Here is an 11,495-nt window from a genome sequence, read left to right as displayed (position 1 = left end):
CCAGGAGCCGCGGGTCGACGAGCCCGACGGGGCTCTATCCCCTCCCCCCACTTCCCTGACTCTGCCGCCGAGCCGGCGGTGCCCCCGTGTCCACCTGCCGGCCGGGCCTCTCGCACTCGCGACCTCTGGTGACGAGCCGCCAGCGCGCGCGCATCGCCCGGCTGTCGAGGTGTCTGCCCCGCCCCCCCTTTCCTCACTCTGCCGCCGAGCTGGCGGTGCCCGCGTGTCCACCTGCCGGCCGGGCCTCCCCCACTCGCGACCTGTGCCGCCGAGCCGCCGGCGCGCGCGCATCGCCCGGCTGTCAGGGAGTCTGCCCCTCCCCCCCTCCTTCCCCAACTCGGCCGCAGAGCCGCCAGGAGCCGCGGGTCGACGAGCCCGACGGGGCTCTATCCCCTCCCCCCACTTCCCTGACTCTGCCGCCGAGCCGGCGGTGCCCGCGTGTCCACCTGCCGGCCGGGCCTCTCGCACTCGCGATCTCTGGTGACGAGACGCCAGCGCGCGCGCGTCGCCCGCCTGGCTTGGAATCCGCCCCTCCCCCTCCTTCCCTCACTCTGCCGCCGAGCTGGCGGTGCCCGCGGGTCCACCTGCCGGCCGTTGCTCCCCTACACGCGACCTCTGGTCACGAGCCGCCGGCGCGCGCGCGTCGCCCGGCTGTCTAGGTGTCTGCCCCTCCCCCCCCTTTCCTCACTCTGCCGCCGAGCTGGCGGTGCCCGCGTGTCCACCTGCCGGCCGGGCCTCCCCCACTCGCGACCTGTGCCGCCGAGCCGCCGGCGCGCGCGCATCGCCCGGCTGTCAGGGAGTCTGCCCCTCCCCCCCTCCTTCCCTAACTCGGCCGCAGAGCCGCCAGGAGCCGCGGGTCGACGAGCCCGACGGGGCTCTATCCCCTCCCCCCACTTCCCTAACTCTGTCGACGAGCTGCGGGTGCCCGCGGGGCCACCTGCGACCGGGGCTCTCCCACTCGCGACCTCGCCCGCCGAGCCGCCAGCGCGCGCCCGTCGCCCGGCTGTCAGGCTGTCTGCCCCTCCCCCGCTCCTCCCCTCACTCTGCCGCCCAGCTGGCGTTGCCCGCGGGCACCTGCCGGCCGGGCCTCTCCCACTGGCGACCTCGCCCGCCCAGCCGCCAGCGCGCGCCCGTCGCCCGCCTGGCAGTGCCCTCGGGTCGACCAGCCGGACGGGGCTCTATCCCCTCCCCCCCTTCCCTAACCCTGCCGACGAGCTGCGGGTGCCCGCGTGTCCACCTGCCGGCCTGGCCTCTCGCACTCCCGACCTCTGGTGACGAGCCGCCAGCGCGCGCGCGTCGCCCGGCTGTCGAGGTGTCTGCCCCGCCCCCCCTTTCCTCACTCTGCCGCCGAGCTGGCGGTGCCCGCGTGTCCACCTGCCGGCCGGGCCTCCCCCACTCGCGACCTGTGCCGCCGAGCCGCCGGCGCGCGCGCATCGCCCGGCTGTCAGGGAGTCTGCCCCTCCCCCCTCCTTCCCCAACTCGGCCGCAGAGCCGCCAGGAGCCGCGGGTCGACGAGCCCGACGGGGCTCTATCCCCTCCCCCCACTTCCCTGACTCTGCCGCCGAGCCGGCGGTGCCCCCGTGTCCACCTGCCGGCCGGGCCTCTCGCACTCGCGACCTCTGGTGACGAGCCGCCAGCGCGCGCGCATCGCCCGGCTGTCGAGGTGTCTGCCCCGCCCCCCCTTTCCTCACTCTGCCGCCGAGCTGGCGGTGCCCGCGTGTCCACCTGCCGGCCGGGCCTCCCCCACTCGCGACCTGTGCCGCCGAGCCGCCGGCGCGCGCGCATCGCCCGGCTGTCAGGGAGTCTGCCCCTCCCCCCCTCCTTCCCCAACTCGGCCGCAGAGCCGCCAGGAGCCGCGGGTCGACGAGCCCGACGGGGCTCTATCCCCTCCCCCCACTTCCCTGACTCTGCCGCCGAGCCGGCGGTGCCCGCGTGTCCACCTGCCGGCCGGGCCTCTCGCACTCGCGATCTCTGGTGACGAGACGCCAGCGCGCGCGCGTCGCCCGCCTGGCTTGGAATCCGCCCCTCCCCCTCCTTCCCTCACTCTGCCGCCGAGCTGGCGGTGCCCGCGGGTCCACCTGCCGGCCGTTGCTCCCCTACACGCGACCTCTGGTCACGAGCCGCCGGCGCGCGCGCGTCGCCCGGCTGTCTAGGTGTCTGCCCCTCCCCCCCCTTTCCTCACTCTGCCGCCGAGCTGGCGGTGCCCGCGTGTCCACCTGCCGGCCGGGCCTCCCCCACTCGCGACCTGTGCCGCCGAGCCGCCGGCGCGCGCGCATCGCCCGGCTGTCAGGGAGTCTGCCCCTCCCCCCCTCCTTCCCTAACTCGGCCGCAGAGCCGCCAGGAGCCGCGGGTCGACGAGCCCGACGGGGCTCTATCCCCTCCCCCCACTTCCCTAACTCTGTCGACGAGCTGCGGGTGCCCGCGGGGCCACCTGCGACCGGGGCTCTCCCACTCGCGACCTCGCCCGCCGAGCCGCCAGCGCGCGCCCGTCGCCCGGCTGTCAGGCTGTCTGCCCCTCCCCCGCTCCTCCCCTCACTCTGCCGCCCAGCTGGCGTTGCCCGCGGGCACCTGCCGGCCGGGCCTCTCCCACTGGCGACCTCGCCCGCCCAGCCGCCAGCGCGCGCCCGTCGCCCGCCTGGCAGTGCCCGCGGGTCGACCAGCCGGACGGGGCTCTATCCCCTCCCCCCCTTCCCTAACCCTGCCGACGAGCTGCGGGTGCCCGCGTGTCCACCTGCCGGCCTGGCCTCTCGCACTCCCGACCTCTGGTGACGAGCCGCCAGCGCGCGCGCGTCGCCCGGCTGTCGAGGTGTCTGCCCCGCCCCCCCTTTCCTCACTCTGCCGCCGAGCTGGCGGTGCCCGCGTGTCCACCTGCCGGCCGGGCCTCCCCCACTCGCGACCTGTGCCGCCGAGCCGCCGGCGCGCGCGCATCGCCCGGCTGTCAGGGAGTCTGCCCCTCCCCCCCTCCTTCCCCAACTCGGCCGCAGAGCCGCCAGGAGCCGCGGGTCGACGAGCCCGACGGGGCTCTATCCCCTCCCCCCACTTCCCTGACTCTGCCGCCGAGCCGGCGGTGCCCCCGTGTCCACCTGCCGGCCGGGCCTCTCGCACTCGCGACCTCTGGTGACGAGCCGCCAGCGCGCGCGCATCGCCCGGCTGTCGAGGTGTCTGCCCCGCCCCCCCTTTCCTCACTCTGCCGCCGAGCTGGCGGTGCCCGCGTGTCCACCTGCCGGCCGGGCCTCCCCCACTCGCGACCTGTGCCGCCGAGCCGCCGGCGCGCGCGCATCGCCCGGCTGTCAGGGAGTCTGCCCCTCCCCCCCTCCTTCCCCAACTCGGCCGCAGAGCCGCCAGGAGCCGCGGGTCGACGAGCCCGACGGGGCTCTATCCCCTCCCCCCACTTCCCTGACTCTGCCGCCGAGCCGGCGGTGCCCGCGTGTCCACCTGCCGGCCGGGCCTCTCGCACTCGCGATCTCTGGTGACGAGACGCCAGCGCGCGCGCGTCGCCCGCCTGGCTTGGAATCCGCCCCTCCCCCTCCTTCCCTCACTCTGCCGCCGAGCTGGCGGTGCCCGCGGGTCCACCTGCCGGCCGTTGCTCCCCTACACGCGACCTCTGGTCACGAGCCGCCGGCGCGCGCGCGTCGCCCGGCTGTCTAGGTGTCTGCCCCTCCCCCCCCTTTCCTCACTCTGCCGCCGAGCTGGCGGTGCCCGCGTGTCCACCTGCCGGCCGGGCCTCCCCCACTCGCGACCTGTGCCGCCGAGCCGCCGGCGCGCGCGCATCGCCCGGCTGTCAGGGAGTCTGCCCCTCCCCCCCTCCTTCCCTAACTCGGCCGCAGAGCCGCCAGGAGCCGCGGGTCGACGAGCCCGACGGGGCTCTATCCCCTCCCCCCACTTCCCTAACTCTGTCGACGAGCTGCGGGTGCCCGCGGGGCCACCTGCGACCGGGGCTCTCCCACTCGCGACCTCGCCCGCCGAGCCGCCAGCGCGCGCCCGTCGCCCGGCTGTCAGGCTGTCTGCCCCTCCCCCGCTCCTCCCCTCACTCTGCCGCCCAGCTGGCGTTGCCCGCGGGCACCTGCCGGCCGGGCCTCTCCCACTGGCGACCTCGCCCGCCCAGCCGCCAGCGCGCGCCCGTCGCCCGCCTGGCAGTGCCCGCGGGTCGACCAGCCGGACGGGGCTCTATCCCCTCCCCCCCTTCCCTAACCCTGCCGACGAGCTGCGGGTGCCCGCGTGTCCACCTGCCGGCCTGGCCTCTCGCACTCCCGACCTCTGGTGACGAGCCGCCAGCGCGCGCGCGTCGCCCGGCTGTCGAGGTGTCTGCCCCGCCCCCCCTTTCCTCACTCTGCCGCCGAGCTGGCGGTGCCCGCGTGTCCACCTGCCGGCCGGGCCTCCCCCACTCGCGACCTGTGCCGCCGAGCCGCCGGCGCGCGCGCATCGCCCGGCTGTCAGGGAGTCTGCCCCTCCCCCCCTCCTTCCCCAACTCGGCCGCAGAGCCGCCAGGAGCCGCGGGTCGACGAGCCCGACGGGGCTCTATCCCCTCCCCCCACTTCCCTGACTCTGCCGCCGAGCCGGCGGTGCCCCCGTGTCCACCTGCCGGCCGGGCCTCTCGCACTCGCGACCTCTGGTGACGAGCCGCCAGCGCGCGCGCATCGCCCGGCTGTCGAGGTGTCTGCCCCGCCCCCCCTTTCCTCACTCTGCCGCCGAGCTGGCGGTGCCCGCGTGTCCACCTGCCGGCCGGGCCTCCCCCACTCGCGACCTGTGCCGCCGAGCCGCCGGCGCGCGCGCATCGCCCGGCTGTCAGGGAGTCTGCCCCTCCCCCCTCCTTCCCCAACTCGGCCGCAGAGCCGCCAGGAGCCGCGGGTCGACGAGCCCGACGGGGCTCTATCCCCTCCCCCCACTTCCCTGACTCTGCCGCCGAGCCGGCGGTGCCCGCGTGTCCACCTGCCGGCCGGGCCTCTCGCACTCGCGATCTCTGGTGACGAGACGCCAGCGCGCGCGCGTCGCCCGCCTGGCTTGGAATCCGCCCCTCCCCCTCCTTCCCTCACTCTGCCGCCGAGCTGGCGGTGCCCGCGGGTCCACCTGCCGGCCGTTGCTCCCCTACACGCGACCTCTGGTCACGAGCCGCCGGCGCGCGCGCGTCGCCCGGCTGTCTAGGTGTCTGCCCCTCCCCCCCCTTTCCTCACTCTGCCGCCGAGCTGGCGGTGCCCGCGTGTCCACCTGCCGGCCGGGCCTCCCCCACTCGCGACCTGTGCCGCCGAGCCGCCGGCGCGCGCGCATCGCCCGGCTGTCAGGGAGTCTGCCCCTCCCCCCTCCTTCCCTAACTCGGCCGCAGAGCCGCCAGGAGCCGCGGGTCGACGAGCCCGACGGGGCTCTATCCCCTCCCCCCACTTCCCTAACTCTGTCGACGAGCTGCGGGTGCCCGCGGGGCCACCTGCGACCGGGGCTCTCCCACTCGCGACCTCGCCCGCCGAGCCGCCAGCGCGCGCCCGTCGCCCGGCTGTCAGGCTGTCTGTCCCTCCCCCGCTCCTCCCCTCACTCTGCCGCCCAGCTGGCGTTGCCCGCGGGCACCTGCCGGCCGGGCCTCTCCCACTGGCGACCTCGCCCGCCCAGCCGCCAGCGCGCGCCCGTCGCCCGCCTGGCAGTGCCCGCGGGTCGACCAGCCGGACGGGGCTCTATCCCCTCCCCCCCTTCCCTAACCCTGCCGACGAGCTGCGGGTGCCCGCGTGTCCACCTGCCGGCCTGGCCTCTCGCACTCCCGACCTCTGGTGACGAGCCGCCAGCGCGCGCGCGTCGCCCGGCTGTCGAGGTGTCTGCCCCGCCCCCCCTTTCCTCACTCTGCCGCCGAGCTGGCGGTGCCCGCGTGTCCACCTGCCGGCCGGGCCTCCCCCACTCGCGACCTGTGCCGCCGAGCCGCCGGCGCGCGCGCATCGCCCGGCTGTCAGGGAGTCTGCCCCTCCCCCCTCCTTCCCCAACTCGGCCGCAGAGCCGCCAGGAGCCGCGGGTCGACGAGCCCGACGGGGCTCTATCCCCTCCCCCCACTTCCCTGACTCTGCCGCCGAGCCGGCGGTGCCCCCGTGTCCACCTGCCGGCCGGGCCTCTCGCACTCGCGACCTCTGGTGACGAGCCGCCAGCGCGCGCGCATCGCCCGGCTGTCGAGGTGTCTGCCCCGCCCCCCCTTTCCTCACTCTGCCGCCGAGCTGGCGGTGCCCGCGTGTCCACCTGCCGGCCGGGCCTCCCCCACTCGCGACCTGTGCCGCCGAGCCGCCGGCGCGCGCGCATCGCCCGGCTGTCAGGGAGTCTGCCCCTCCCCCCCTCCTTCCCCAACTCGGCCGCAGAGCCGCCAGGAGCCGCGGGTCGACGAGCCCGACGGGGCTCTATCCCCTCCCCCCACTTCCCTGACTCTGCCGCCGAGCCGGCGGTGCCCGCGTGTCCACCTGCCGGCCGGGCCTCTCGCACTCGCGATCTCTGGTGACGAGACGCCAGCGCGCGCGCGTCGCCCGCCTGGCTTGGAATCCGCCCCTCCCCCTCCTTCCCTCACTCTGCCGCCGAGCTGGCGGTGCCCGCGGGTCCACCTGCCGGCCGTTGCTCCCCTACACGCGACCTCTGGTCACGAGCCGCCGGCGCGCGCGCGTCGCCCGGCTGTCTAGGTGTCTGCCCCTCCCCCCCCTTTCCTCACTCTGCCGCCGAGCTGGCGGTGCCCGCGTGTCCACCTGCCGGCCGGGCCTCCCCCACTCGCGACCTGTGCCGCCGAGCCGCCGGCGCGCGCGCATCGCCCGGCTGTCAGGGAGTCTGCCCCTCCCCCCCTCCTTCCCTAACTCGGCCGCAGAGCCGCCAGGAGCCGCGGGTCGACGAGCCCGACGGGGCTCTATCCCCTCCCCCCACTTCCCTAACTCTGTCGACGAGCTGCGGGTGCCCGCGGGGCCACCTGCGACCGGGGCTCTCCCACTCGCGACCTCGCCCGCCGAGCCGCCAGCGCGCGCCCGTCGCCCGGCTGTCAGGCTGTCTGCCCCTCCCCCGCTCCTCCCCTCACTCTGCCGCCCAGCTGGCGTTGCCCGCGGGCACCTGCCGGCCGGGCCTCTCCCACTGGCGACCTCGCCCGCCCAGCCGCCAGCGCGCGCCCGTCGCCCGCCTGGCAGTGCCCGCGGGTCGACCAGCCGGACGGGGCTCTATCCCCTCCCCCCCTTCCCTAACCCTGCCGACGAGCTGCGGGTGCCCGCGTGTCCACCTGCCGGCCTGGCCTCTCGCACTCGCGACCTCTGGTGACGAGCCGCCAGCGCGCGCGCGTCGCCCGGCTGTCGAGGTGTCTGCCCCGCCCCCCCTTTCCTCACTCTGCCGCCGAGCTGGCGGTGCCCGCGTGTCCACCTGCCGGCCGGGCCTCCCCCACTCGCGACCTGTGCCGCCGAGCCGCCGGCGCGCGCGCATCGCCCGGCTGTCAGGGAGTCTGCCCCTCCCCCCCTCCTTCCCCAACTCGGCCGCAGAGCCGCCAGGAGCCGCGGGTCGACGAGCCCGACGGGGCTCTATCCCCTCCCCCCACTTCCCTGACTCTGCCGCCGAGCCGGCGGTGCCCCCGTGTCCACCTGCCGGCCGGGCCTCTCGCACTCGCGACCTCTGGTGACGAGCCGCCAGCGCGCGCGCATCGCCCGGCTGTCGAGGTGTCTGCCCCGCCCCCCCTTTCCTCACTCTGCCGCCGAGCTGGCGGTGCCCGCGTGTCCACCTGCCGGCCGGGCCTCCCCCACTCGCGACCTGTGCCGCCGAGCCGCCGGCGCGCGCGCATCGCCCGGCTGTCAGGGAGTCTGCCCCTCCCCCCCTCCTTCCCCAACTCGGCCGCAGAGCCGCCAGGAGCCGTGGGTCGACGAGCCCGACGGGGCTCTATCCCCTCCCCCCACTTCCCTGACTCTGCCGCCGAGCCGGCGGTGCCCGCGTGTCCACCTGCCGGCCGGGCCTCTCGCACTCGCGATCTCTGGTGATGAGACGCCAGCGCGCGCGCGTCGCCCGCCTGGCTTGGAATCCGCCCCTCCCCCTCCTTCCCTCACTCTGCCGCCGAGCTGGCGGTGCCCGCGGGTCCACCTGCCGGCCGTTGCTCCCCTACACGCGACCTCTGGTCACGAGCCGCCGGCGCGCGCGCGTCGCCCGGCTGTCTAGGTGTCTGCCCCTCCCCCCCCTTTCCTCACTCTGCCGCCGAGCTGGCGGTGCCCGCGTGTCCACCTGCCGGCCGGGCCTCCCCCACTCGCGACCTGTGCCGCCGAGCCGCCGGCGCGCGCGCATCGCCCGGCTGTCAGGGAGTCTGCCCCTCCCCCCCTCCTTCCCTAACTCGGCCGCAGAGCCGCCAGGAGCCGCGGGTCGACGAGCCCGACGGGGCTCTATCCCCTCCCCCCACTTCCCTAACTCTGTCGACGAGCTGCGGGTGCCCGCGGGGCCACCTGCGACCGGGGCTCTCCCACTCGCGACCTCGCCCGCCGAGCCGCCAGCGCGCGCCCGTCGCCCGGCTGTCAGGCTGTCTGCCCCTCCCCCGCTCCTCCCCTCACTCTGCCGCCCAGCTGGCGTTGCCCGCGGGCACCTGCCGGCCGGGCCTCTCCCACTGGCGACCTCGCCCGCCCAGCCGCCAGCGCGCGCCCGTCGCCCGCCTGGCAGTGCCCGCGGGTCGACCAGCCGGACGGGGCTCTATCCCCTCCCCCCCTTCCCTAACCCTGCCGACGAGCTGCGGGTGCCCGCGTGTCCACCTGCCGGCCTGGCCTCTCGCACTCCCGACCTCTGGTGACGAGCCGCCAGCGCGCGCGCGTCGCCCGGCTGTCGAGGTGTCTGCCCCGCCCCCCCTTTCCTCACTCTGCCGCCGAGCTGGCGGTGCCCGCGTGTCCACCTGCCGGCCGGGCCTCCCCCACTCGCGACCTGTGCCGCCGAGCCGCCGGCGCGCGCGCATCGCCCGGCTGTCAGGGAGTCTGCCCCTCCCCCCCTCCTTCCCTAACTCGGCCGCAGAGCCGCCAGGAGCCGCGGGTCGACGAGCCCGACGGGGCTCTATCCCCTCCCCCCACTTCCCTAACTCTGTCGACGAGCTGCGGGTGCCCGCGGGGCCACCTGCGACCGGGGCTCTCCCACTCGCGACCTCGCCCGCCGAGCCGCCAGCGCGCGCCCGTCGCCCGGCTGTCAGGCTGTCTGCCCCTCCCCCGCTCCTCCCCTCACTCTGCCGCCCAGCTGGCGTTGCCCGCGGGCACCTGCCGGCCGGGCCTCTCCCACTGGCGACCTCGCCCGCCCAGCCGCCAGCGCGCGCCCGTCGCCCGCCTGGCAGTGCCCGCGGGTCGACCAGCCGGACGGGGCTCTATCCCCTCCCCCCCTTCCCTAACCCTGCCGACGAGCTGCGGGTGCCCGCGTGTCCACCTGCCGGCCTGGCCTCTCGCACTCCCGACCTCTGGTGACGAGCCGCCAGCGCGCGCGCGTCGCCCGGCTGTCGAGGTGTCTGCCCCGCCCCCCCTTTCCTCACTCTGCCGCCGAGCTGGCGGTGCCCGCGTGTCCACCTGCCGGCCGGGCCTCCCCCACTCGCGACCTGTGCCGCCGAGCCGCCGGCGCGCGCGCATCGCCCGGCTGTCAGGGAGTCTGCCCCTCCCCCCCTCCTTCCCCAACTCGGCCGCAGAGCCGCCAGGAGCCGCGGGTCGACGAGCCCGACGGGGCTCTATCCCCTCCCCCCACTTCCCTGACTCTGCCGCCGAGCCGGCGGTGCCCCCGTGTCCACCTGCCGGCCGGGCCTCTCGCACTCGCGACCTCTGGTGACGAGCCGCCAGCGCGCGCGCATCGCCCGGCTGTCGAGGTGTCTGCCCCGCCCCCCCTTTCCTCACTCTGCCGCCGAGCTGGCGGTGCCCGCGTGTCCACCTGCCGGCCGGGCCTCCCCCACTCGCGACCTGTGCCGCCGAGCCGCCGGCGCGCGCGCATCGCCCGGCTGTCAGGGAGTCTGCCCCTCCCCCCCTCCTTCCCCAACTCGGCCGCAGAGCCGCCAGGAGCCGCGGGTCGACGAGCCCGACGGGGCTCTATCCCCTCCCCCCACTTCCCTGACTCTGCCGCCGAGCCGGCGGTGCCCGCGTGTCCACCTGCCGGCCGGGCCTCTCGCACTCGCGATCTCTGGTGACGAGACGCCAGCGCGCGCGCGTCGCCCGCCTGGCTTGGAATCCGCCCCTCCCCCTCCTTCCCTCACTCTGCCGCCGAGCTGGCGGTGCCCGCGGGTCCACCTGCCGGCCGTTGCTCCCCTACACGCGACCTCTGGTCACGAGCCGCCGGCGCGCGCGCGTCGCCCGGCTGTCTAGGTGTCTGCCCCTCCCCCCCCTTTCCTCACTCTGCCGCCGAGCTGGCGGTGCCCGCGTGTCCACCTGCCGGCCGGGCCTCCCCCACTCGCGACCTGTGCCGCCGAGCCGCCGGCGCGCGCGCATCGCCCGGCTGTCAGGGAGTCTGCCCCTCCCCCCCTCCTTCCCTAACTCGGCCGCAGAGCCGCCAGGAGCCGCGGGTCGACGAGCCCGACGGGGCTCTATCCCCTCCCCCCACTTCCCTAACTCTGTCGACGAGCTGCGGGTGCCCGCGGGGCCACCTGCGACCGGGGCTCTCCCACTCGCGACCTCGCCCGCCGAGCCGCCAGCGCGCGCCCGTCGCCCGGCTGTCAGGCTGTCTGCCCCTCCCCCGCTCCTCCCCTCACTCTGCCGCCCAGCTGGCGTTGCCCGCGGGCACCTGCCGGCCGGGCCTCTCCCACTGGCGACCTCGCCCGCCCAGCCGCCAGCGCGCGCCCGTCGCCCGCCTGGCAGTGCCCGCGGGTCGACCAGCCGGACGGGGCTCTATCCCCTCCCCCCCTTCCCTAACCCTGCCGACGAGCTGCGGGTGCCCGCGTGTCCACCTGCCGGCCTGGCCTCTCGCACTCGCGACCTCTGGTGACGAGCCGCCAGCGCGCGCGCGTCGCCCGGCTGTCGAGGTGTCTGCCCCGCCCCCCCTTTCCTCACTCTGCCGCCGAGCTGGCGGTGCCCGCGTGTCCACCTGCCGGCCGGGCCTCCCCCACTCGCGACCTGTGCCGCCGAGCCGCCGGCGCGCGCGCATCGCCCGGCTGTCAGGGAGTCTGCCCCTCCCCCCCTCCTTCCCCAACTCGGCCGCAGAGCCGCCAGGAGCCGCGGGTCGACGAGCCCGACGGGGCTCTATCCCCTCCCCCCACTTCCCTGACTCTGCCGCCGAGCCGGCGGTGCCCGCGTGTCCACCTGCCGGCCGGGCCTCTCGCACTCGCGACCTCTGGTGACGAGCCGCCAGCGCGCGCGCATCGCCCGGCTGTCGAGGTGTCTGCCCCGCCCCCCCTTTCCTCACTCTGCCGCCGAGCTGGCGGTGCCCGCGTGTCCACCTGCCGGCCGGGCCTCCCCCACTCGCGACCTGTGCCGCCGAGCCGCCGGCGCGCGCGCATCGCCCGGCTGTCAGGGAGTCTGCCCCTCCCCCCCTCCTTCCCCAACTCGGCCGCAGAGCCGCCAGGAGCCGCGGGTCGACGAGCCCGACGG

Source organism: Giraffa tippelskirchi, chromosome 8 (genome assembly GCF_054371585.1).
Source record: "Giraffa tippelskirchi isolate mGirTip1 chromosome 8, T2T-mGirTip1v1.2.pri, whole genome shotgun sequence".
NCBI lineage: Eukaryota > Metazoa > Chordata > Mammalia > Artiodactyla > Giraffidae > Giraffa > Giraffa tippelskirchi.
This window is presented reverse-complemented; position numbering follows the sequence as displayed.